Source organism: Rana temporaria, chromosome 4 (assembly GCF_905171775.1).
Source record: "Rana temporaria chromosome 4, aRanTem1.1, whole genome shotgun sequence".
Taxonomy (NCBI): Eukaryota; Metazoa; Chordata; class Amphibia; order Anura; family Ranidae; genus Rana; species Rana temporaria.
Window position 1 is genome coordinate 10,199,366 of NC_053492.1, and position 9,232 is coordinate 10,208,597.

Below are 9,232 nucleotides of genomic sequence, written 5' to 3' on the forward strand. Positions count from 1 at the left end.
ACTGCGAGGGGAGATAGTAGGAGGAGAGCAGTTGCTGTGAGGGGAGATAGTAGGGGGGAGAGCAGTTGCTGCGAGGGGAGATAGTAGGGGGGAGAGCAGTTGCTGCGAGGGGAGATAGTAGGGGGAGAGCAGTTGCTGTGAGGGGAGATAGTAGGGGGAGAGCAGTTGCTGCGAAGGGAGATAGTAGGGGGGAGCAGTTGCTGCACAGGGAGATAGTAGGGGGAGAGCAGTTGCTGCATGGGGAGATATTAGGGGGGAGAGCAGTTGCTGTGAGGGGAGATAGTAGGGAGAGAGCAGTTACTGCACGGGGAGATAGTAGGGAGAGAGCAGTTACTGCACGGGGAGATAGTGGGGAGAGAGCAGTTGCTGCACAGGGAGATAGTAGGGGGAGAGCAGTTGCTGCAAAGGGAGATAGTAGGGGGAGAGCAGTTGCTGTGAGGGGAGATCGTATGGGGAGAGCAGTTGCTGTGCGGGGAGATAGTAGGGAGAGAGCAATTGCTGCGAGGGGAGATAGTAGAGGGAGAGCAGTTACTGCGAGGGGAGATAGTAGGAGGAGAGCAGTTGCTGTGAGGGGAGATAGTAGGGGGGAGAGCAGTTGCTGCGAGGGGAGATAGTGGGGGGGAGAGCAGTTGCTGCGAGGGGAGATAGTAGGGGGAGAGCAGTTGCTGTGAGGGGAGATAGTAGGGGGGAGAGCAGTTGCTGCGAGGGGAGATAGTAGGGGGAGAGCAGTTGCTGCGAAGGGAGATAGTAGGGGGAGAGAAGTTGCTGCATAGGAAGACAGTAGGGGGAGAGAAGTTGCTGTATGAGGAGATAGTAGGGGGAGAGCAGTTGCTGTATGAGGAGATATTAGGGGGGAGAGCAGTTGCTGTGAGGGGAGATAGTAGGGAGAGAGCAGTTACTGCACGGGGAGATAGTAGGGAGAGAGCAGTTACTGCACGGGGAGATAGTGGGGAGAGAGCAGTTGCTGCACAGGGAGATAGTAGGGGGAGAGCAGTTGCTGCAAAGGGAGATAGTAGGGGGAGAGCAGTTGCTGTGAGGGGAGATCGTATGGGGAGAGCAGTTGCTGTGCGGGGAGATAGTAGGGAGAGAGCAATTGCTGCGAGGGGAGATAGTAGAGGGAGAGCAGTTACTGCGAGGGGAGATAGTAGGAGGAGAGCAGTTGCTGTGAGGGGAGATAGTAGGGGGGAGAGCAGTTGCTGCGAGGGGAGATAGTAGGGGGGAGAGCAGTTGCTGCGAGGGGAGATAGTAGGGGGAGAGCAGTTGCTGTGAGGGGAGATAGTAGGGGGGAGAGCAGTTGCTGCGAGGGGAGATAGTAGGGGGAGAGCAGTTGCTGCGAAGGGAGATAGTAGGGGGGAGCAGTTGCTGCACAGGGAGATAGTAGGGGGAGAGCAGTTGCTGCATGGGGAGATAGTAGGGGGGAGAGCAGTTGCTGTGAGGGGAGATAGTAGGGAGAGAGCAGTTACTGCACAGGGAGAGCAGTTGCTGCACAGGGAGATAGTAGGGGGAGAGCAGTTGCTGCACAGGGAGATAGTAGGGGAGAGCAGTTGCTGTTATTTTTCCCAAAAAGATTGCGCTTGTGAGACCGTTGCGCAAACAATGTATACTGTTTGAGGGTTCCAAGTAATTTTCTAGCAAAAAAACAAACAAAACAGATTTTAACTTGTAAAAACCAAATCTCAAAACTAGGCTCGGTCCTTAAGTGGTTAAAGTTAACCATGAATAAGAGCCCTAGAGGCGTGGGGGGAGGTTGGTATCTTCAAAGGACCAGTGTGAAAGAGCAAATTTCAATACAACCCAAATCTATATCTCATCCTTCATTACAAGAGACTGCTAAGTTGAGAAGGTGACACATTTCCAAAATGAAGAGAATGTTCCGGCCCTGTAAATGGGGAAATGTTCTGCCCCTGAAGGGGTTAATCTAGGTTTCCACACTATATATGTGTATTATCATCTGCTGGAGATAAAAGACGTCATAGTGACTATGGAGGAAGAGGACGGACATGACGGGGTTACTGGGTGTAAATAGAAAATAAGATCTTATTACCTCCTCTGCTGCCACTTCCAGCAACGTCTCCTCTCTACTTCCTCCCGACTCACCTCTCACCTAAAGCTTCCTGATTATACCTGACATCACTTCCTGTCTGCACCTGACAATACTTTCTGTCTTCCATAGAGACTTGCTATCTGTATTCTATAGAGATGTCCTGTCTGGGTAGAAGTAAGATCACCACCTTGTGGAGCTCAGAGGAACTGCCAGCTTGAGAAACGTCTCATAGTGTGAACATGGCCTTGTGCTGTGTGTGTATTTCAGGGAGGTTTCAAACTCATTTCAGGGAGGTGACGCTTCAGGCTGGCACCAACCCCCTCGCAATGAGATGCAGCCTTACCAGTGCCCATGAAATGCTGCTGGGGCTGGGCTGCTGGTCCTGGGGTCTGGCTTCTGGAGCCTGGGATCTGGCTACTAGGGTAAGGTGACCAGATTTTTAAAATGAAATCCGGGGACATATTTTTTCTTTACTAGTAATGGCGGCAAACAGCGACTCTCTGCCCGTCGCCGCCCGCCTCACAGCCTGTCAAGTCTTACTCTCCGGGCCCCGGCTACTACTGGATGGGGAGCTGAGGAAAATCACTCCGCCAGGGAAGGCAAAGAGATAGGCAGGTGGCTGGCCAGGATTTGAGCCAAGGCAGAAGAACATGCGAGCGGAGCTGAATGGACATGCGCCCGAAACTGAAGAAATATTCCCTCCGCTCCGACCAGCACATGATCATCAGAAAGGGACACAGATAATGGGAAAAATACAACCCCCCTATGCTAGTATAAAAACAAAAAAAGGGGGATGCAGCGCTAATAAGTGACGAATCAGCAATATAAGTGAGTAATTGGTGATGTTAGTAGAAAAAATCAATAATAAAAATGATCATTCCAAAGAATAAACAATTTAAGGAATAAATAAGAGAAAATCACCACGCTGCAAATAGTCCAGAAATTAATGAATGATTGCACTTAATTTTCTCTTAATTGTCCCACAAGTGAAAATGTGAAAAAAACTAAAAAAAGAAAAGATGACACGGAAAATCCATATAAAAAAGATCCATAAAGATTTCCAAGACGGTGAAGATAGGGTGATGAAAGATGAAATTCCACACTGCACCCGTGCTTATAAAATGCCTCCTTACCGCAATTAAAGACTGTATCTCACCAGTCTCATAAAGCCTATGGGAATTGAGGTATCCCACAACCCATCCACCTGGATGATCAGAGGGCTCAGCATAGGATCCGAACGGAACCGTGGATAATGAAAGAGAAAGGGATTCTCATAGTGTATACCGTTTAAAATCACAATCGATATTTATTAAAAGTTGCACTTACAGTTAAGTAGTGTATAATAGGCAGTAACAAGCAGTCACAGAAAAAAGTCCTTCTCCGATGCTCCAATGCTACGATGCTTCCTCGCTACCAGGACTCACACACCGCTAGCGTACAGGGCGAAAACGCGATGACGTTGCTGTGACGTCATCGCGTTTTCGCCCTGTACGCTAGCGGTGTGTGAGTCCTGGTAGCGAGGAAGCATCGTAGCATTGGAGCATCGGAGAAGGACTTTTTTCTGTGACTGCTTGTTACTGCCTATTATACACTACTTAACTGTAAGTGCAACTTTTAATAAATATCGATTGTGATTTTAAACGGTATACACTATGAGAATCCCTTTCTCTTTCATTATCCACGGTTCCGTTCGGATCCTATGCTGAGCCCTCTGATCATCCAGGTGGATGGGTTGTGGGATACCTCAATTCCCATAGGCTTTATGAGACTGGTGAGATACAGTCTTTAATTGCGGTAAGGAGGCATTTTATAAGCACGGGTGCAGTGTGGAATTTCATCTTTCATCACCCTATCTTCACCGTCTTGGAAATCTTTATGGATCTTTTTTATATGGATTTTCCGTGTCATCTTTTCTTTTTTTAGTTTTTTTCACATTTTCACTTGTGGGACAATTAAGAGAAAATTAAGTGCAATCATTCATTAATTTCTGGACTATTTGCAGCGTGGTGATTTTCTCTTATTTATTCCTTAAATTGTTTATTCTTTGGAATGATCATTTTTATTATTGATTTTTTCTACTAACATCACCAATTACTCACTTATATTGCTGATTCGTCACTTATTAGCGCTGCATCCCCTTTTTTTGTTTTTATGTTTGTAAAATTGTGGTACACAATTTAATGCTAGCTGCTCTTCATTAATATAACTATTAATTTTTATTGTTACACCTTTTAATCACCCAATTAATTCAGCGCAGCGCCAACCTTAGGGTTTTTTGTTTTGTTCCCCCTATGCTAGTAGGCACGGCGGAGCGGGGGGGGGGGGTGAAATTCTAATTTTTTTATTTTAATTCTGCACTGACTGTCTTTGAAATTGCCCCTGCCCCCTATTAAATCCAATCTGGGGACAAAACCAGGGACAGACTTGGTCCGGGGACAGTGTCCTCAATCAGGGGACTGTCCCCTGAAACTGGGGATGTCTGGTCACCCTATACTAGGGCCAAGGGTCTGGCTGTTGGGGCCAAGGGTCTGGCTGCTGGTCCTGGGGTCTGGCTGTTGGGGCCAGAAGTCTGACTGCTAGGCCCTTGCTACTGGGGCTGGGGCCAAGGGTCTGGCTGCTGGGACCAAGGGCCTTGCTGCTGGCCATGGGGTCTGGCTGCTGTGGCCAGGAATCTGGCTGCTGTTCCTGGGGTCTGGCTGCTAGGGCTGGGGTCTGGCTGCTGGGGCCAGGGGTCTGACTGCTGGTGCCAAGGGTCCGGCTGCTGGGACCAAGGGTCTGGCTGCTGGAGCAGGGCTGCTGGCCCTGGGTCTGTCTGCAATGGGGCTGGTGAGCCACCCCAGTCCAAGAATTCCCCAGAAGGAAGGGGATGGGCGGAGGCAGAGAGAATACTGGGCGCCCGTGATCTGCAGGCTGTAGCAATTAAAAGAAAAAAAACTTTCTCCAGTCAAGCGGACTCTTTCTCCATTTTTGGGTGCCGCGGCGCAGTGATCTCAGCACAGACCGGGACTGTCATGTACTTGTCACACAGGAGATCACTGCGCAGTGGCACCCAAAAGTGGAGAAAGAGTCCTCTTGACTGGGGAAAGTTTTTTTTTTCCTTTTAATTGCTATAGCCTGCAGATCACATTGTCTTCTCTCAGCCTCTGCCGACCCCTTTCCTTCTCTGCTAAATCGGCTGGACCGACCCCAAAAAAAAGTACCCATGCAGCAGCCAAAGCAGGCTGGGGTCAGTAGTAAGGGCTGTCCCCCTCCTCTGCCTCAGCTCACAGCGCCTTACATCCGCCTGCCACTCAGCCACAGACAGAGCGGCCGTACTCCATTCGGCTGCTGTGGCTGAGTGACAGGCCCAGCCGGTACATCGCCCTGTGCTCACGGGACCACGTCCCTCTAGTGACGAAACGTTGGGAGGAACAACGTTCTGACGTCACCGCGTTGTGCGCCAGACCCGGAAGATACGGGCTGGTGAATCGAAGAGCCGGCCGGCTCGATTGTATTTTATATGCCTTCTCTCACTTCTTTGATGTAAGTGTGCATTTTTGTTACTTATTACATTTTTAAGGGTTTTATGTGGTGCATCCTGGATTGCTACATTGTTTGAGACATCTTCTATGCAATATTGAACCACACTGAGGGATTTTTGCTACCAATAGAGACCCCAGGCTGGGATCACGTCTATCTGGTAAACGACAGTGTTATTGTTTGGTGGAGGCACTATCCTGTCAGCACTTTTTCCTGGACTATTGGATTCGTTGGAAAAAAATGTATAAAGGGAAAATTTGGGACTTTGAATGAGGCTGCAGACAGGGTGGGGGTGTAAAAAGTACAAATTTATTCATAGAATTGCAGGCATACATCAACATACAGAAAAACATGTATATGAGAACATATATTTCTCAGGGTAAGGACATTCCTTTATATTGAAAACACATAATATGTGCATGTACAACAAACGCAACAGTAAGTGCAGCAATGCCTGGCATGTGCCACATGCTCTTGTGCATGGATAAATGGATGCATTCAATGACAACATATGTACAAAAAGCAATTAACAGTCATAGCGAAATGATTACAGTGGTGAAAGACTGGTAAAAGGCATAATCAATGCCAATACTAAAATATGATGACATAAAATATATATGTGTTATCCAAACTAGCCCAGAGTATATGGCATCCATACTAGCCCGACATGTTTCGTGTCTGAGGACACTCTTGCTTGAATAGTCTAAAAACGGGTATAACATAATTAGTAAACAATTCATAACTGAATAACCAGTATGGGGTGGAGAAACTATAACCACCTAGAGTACTCACATAGGGTCTAAGGTGGCACATGCCAGGCATTGCTGCACTTACTGTTGCGTTTGTTGTACATGCACATATTATGTGTTTTCAATATAAAGGAATGTCCTTACCCTGAGAAATATATGTTCTCATATACATGTTTTTCTGTATGTTGATGTATGCCTGCAATTCTATGAATAAATTTGTACTTTTTACACCCCCACCCTGTCTGCAGCCTCATTCAAAGTCCCAAATTTTCCCTTTATACATTTTTTTCTCTTGAACCAGGGATGGAGGTGCTATACTCATACACCTCATTTAAAGTCCCAAATCTTCCCCTCCCCTTCTATATTGGATTCGTTGAACACTGGGGTTATTTAAGTTCATATGGACACTCTGCATTCATTTTAATTATATTCACATTTTTTACCTTTGACGCTTTGTTAATGGTATTCCTAAGTGTTTTTTTTGGTTTGTTCACACGGTCTGCTATTTATTCACTTGATAATTCTCAGGTTTCTACCTAATTTAGGCATTAACCCCTTCTTGTTATCCTATTGAGGTCTCAGGCCCCGTACACACGTCCAAGAAACTCGACGGGCAAAACACATCGTTTTGCTCGTCGAGTTCCTTGTGAAGCCGCCGAAGATCTCGGCGAGCCAACTTTTCCCATTGACTAACGAGGAAATAGAGAACATGTTCTCTTTTTGGCCCGACGAGATCCTCGTCGGTTTCCTCGGCGAAAAGTGTACACACGACCCGTTTTCTCGGCAGAATACGTCTCCCATCGAGTTTCTGGCTGAATTCTGCCGAGAAACTCGGTCGTGTGTACGGGGCCTCACAGACCTATTTACAGATATAATTTTTTTTTTACTCAGTCAGTGTTTCATAATTTTAATTGATATTTATCTAGCACTTTATTATCAGTAGTGTCACATTTTATCTTACAACAGCGCAGCTCTTCCTTTGACCATTATTATTAGTGTTGTATAACATTTTAGTTGCCTCTTTACTATTTATTGAATTAGCGCAGTACACCCCTCTTTTTCAGAAATATATTACTGCCTAGGCCAGTCTTTCCCAGCCAGCTGGTTCCTCCAAAGGTTTCTAGGAGTTCCTTGAGCAATGAAAAATATCGGTCTCTCAGTAAAAAGTGGGATCAATGGTCTGTAAGGGGGGAAATCTTTCCAATGATGAGAATGCCTTAATAAATATTAACAAAAACTTTATCAGTGCCCCCTTAACCAGTGCTCATCAATTCAGCCTCACCTGTGCTCATCAATGCAGCCTAACCGTGCCCAACAATGCAGCCTACCTAGTTACATAGTTATATAGTTAGTCAGGTTGAAAAAAGACTCACGTTCATCTAGTTCAACCATAAAAAAATAAAATAAATTTGCAGCAAGGATCGGAAGTGTTATCATAATGGGGGATTTTAATTACCCAGACATAGACTGGGCGGAGGGAACCACGCATTACTCTTAGGTCTTGTACACACGAGCAGACATGTCCGATGAAAATGGTCCGCGGAACGTTTTCATCGGACATGTCTGCTGGGAGCTTTTGGTCTGATGTGTGTACACACCATCAGACCAAATTCCCCGCGGACAGAGAACGCGGTGACGTATAAGACACCGACGTTCTCTAACGCGCGAGTTCAATGCTTCCACGCATGCGTCGAATCAATTTGACGCATGCGCGGGATTTCGGGCCGCTGGTTATACGTCATAACCAGCGGACATGTCCGATGAGTCGTACTAACCATCGGACATGTCCGACGGACATGGTTCCAGCGGACAAGTTTCTTAGCATGCTAAGAAACTTTTGTCCGCTGGAAACCTGTCCGCTAGGCCGGAAAACTGTCCGCTAGGCCCTACACACGGTCGGACATGTCTGCGGAAACTGGTCCGCGGACCAGTTTCAGCGGACATGTTCTGTCGTGTGTACAAGGCCTCAGGCTCGTCAGTTCCTAAATATCTTGCAGGACAATTTCATGAGTCAAATGGTAGATGCACCAACTAGAAATAAAGCGTTACTAGACATACTGATTACCAAAAATACAGACCTGATCACGGATGTGGAAATACGGGGCAATTTAGGTAACAGCGATCACAGGTCAATTGGCTTCAGTATAAATCACACAAATAGGAAACACAAGGGGAATACAAAGACACTTCATTTCAAAAAAGCCAACTTCCCTAACTGACGAATCTTGCTAGAAGGCATAAATTGGGATAAAATCTTAGGAACAAAGAACATGGAGGAGAGATGGGCTTGCTTTAAGAGCAAATTAAATAAGGACATTAGCCAATTAGCCATTGGGTAATAAATTCAAAAAAGCGAACAAAAGTCCTGGTTGGCTTAACTCCGATGTAAAAATGTATATAAAAGCAAAAGAGAAGGCCTTCAAAAAATACAAGGTTGAGGGCCCATCATCAGCATTTAGACTTTATAAAGAATGCAACAAGAAATGTAAGGGTGCAATTATGGCAGCTAAAATAGAACATGAAAGACACATAGCGGAGGAGAGCAAAAAAAAAAAATCGCAAGAAATTCTTTAAGTATGTAAACAGTAAAAAAGGGAGGACAGACCATATTGGCCCCATAAAGAATGAGGAAGGGAATCTGGTTACAAAGGATGTGGAGATGGCGAAGGTACTGAATGTATTCTTCTCTGCAGTCTTTAGTAACCAAAACTGCAGTGTTTATCCTCATGACACATCACAGGAAGCACCTCCATGGTTAACAGAGGACATAATTAAATTAGACTTGGGAAACTTAACATTAATAAATCACTGGGACCAGATGGCTTGCACCCAAGGGTACTTGGGGAACTCAGTCAAGTAATTGCCAGACCATTGTTCCTATTTTTTACTGACAGTCTACTGACTGGAATGGTACCAGCTG